Below are 1,626 nucleotides of genomic sequence, written 5' to 3'. Positions count from 1 at the left end.
CCCTCCAAAGGTCCTTTCTCAGCACAGCATCTCCCTCCTGCAGCACCTGCAGGGAAAACCTCTCTCTCCAGTGTGCAAAGGTGATGCACTCTGACAGTGACATCCCACTGCTTTTGCCAGGCTCCATGGGTTAAAAGACAGTCACCGGTTTTGCTCGTACCCAAGGTCAGGAAGACTACACAAGGGCATAGGTCATTGGGGGGGTCAGTCACTTTAGGATGTGGCTGCCACCACTGAATTTGGTGAGACTTTAAGGGTTGGTAGGAGCTGGCCAGGTACAGGGGTGAGGGTGTGTCAGGCAGGGGTGAGGGCCTGGAGGGGGATGCAAAGGCCTGCACCCTAGAATGTCTTTTCACTCCCTGAGGTTTTGTTCTCCTGATCCCTGAGTACATCCCAGAACACGGTGGGGCCTTAGCAGGGGAGAGGTAGGGAAGCATGTGTTGTTCATCCGGGGACGCTGTTAGGCAAATCAGATTAGGGGCCAGGCTTTCAGTGGTGGGTGTGAGTGTGGGAGTGATGAGTGTGTAGGTGTGTGTGGGAGTGATGAGTGTGTAGGTGTGTGTGGGAAGAGCCATGTTTTGGCCCGCGGAAAATTTCAGATGCTTCCCTGTGTCCAGCTGGGGCTTTGGGAAAGGTGAGGGCTGGGCATCTGACAGGGATGGATGTCTCTGGCAGGCAGCAGAGCATGTGGATGGTTTGTGAAGCCAAAAAGGGCCTGAGATTCCCTGTGGCAGTGCCCACTGCAAATGGAAGGGCATTTGTCCTCAGTCCAGACATATACAAGTTGGGCAGAGAAGGGGGTGGATCCCCGGTACCCACAGAGGAGCAGCTATGGAGGTACAGAGGAGCAGCTATGGAGGTACAGGAAAACCAAGGGTGTGGGGGCACATGATGCAGGAAGCTCAAATAAGATGAGGAAAGAGGTTTTAAGGACGATCAGGGCTGGGCACAGTGGTTCATGCCCATAATCCAAACACTTTGGGAGGCTGAGATGAGAGGATAGTTTGAGGCCAGGAGTTTGAGACCAGCCTGGGCAACATAGGGAGATCCCATTTCTATAAATAAATGCATTAGTACTTGACATTTCGGGCGGGGAACAGCAAACACATGAAAGCTCTGAGGCAGGAAAGGGAAGTGACTAATGCTCACTCCTGGTTCCTTTACCAGACCTTAAAGAGATGCAGAGACATTTCAGGTACTCCTTGGCTGAGCTCCTTCAGGGAAGGCCTAAGTTCGCTTCTGCTTCCCATATATTACTTTTTTTTTTTTTTTTTTGAGACAGAGTCTCACTCTTTCGCCCAGGCTGGAGTGCATGCAGTGGCAGGATCTCAGCTCACTGTAACCTCCACCTCCCGGGTTCAAACGATTCTCCTGCCTCAGCCTTCCTAGTAGCTGGGACCACAGGTACATGCCATCACGATCGGCTAAGTTTTTGTATTCTTAGTAGAGACGGGGTTTCATCTTGTTGACCAGGCTGGTTTCGAACTCCTGGCCTCAAGTGATCCACCTGCCTCAGCCCCACAAAGTGCTGGGATTACAGGCGCAAGTCACCGCGCCCGACCCTACTTCACTCCTAGCGCGCACCATACGTGCTTCCAAATGTTTGCTGAATGACAAGGTGAACGA

Source organism: Piliocolobus tephrosceles, unplaced genomic scaffold, assembly GCF_002776525.5.
Source record: "Piliocolobus tephrosceles isolate RC106 unplaced genomic scaffold, ASM277652v3 unscaffolded_21590, whole genome shotgun sequence".
In the NCBI taxonomy this organism is placed as follows: Eukaryota; Metazoa; Chordata; class Mammalia; order Primates; family Cercopithecidae; genus Piliocolobus; species Piliocolobus tephrosceles.
This window is presented reverse-complemented; position numbering follows the sequence as displayed.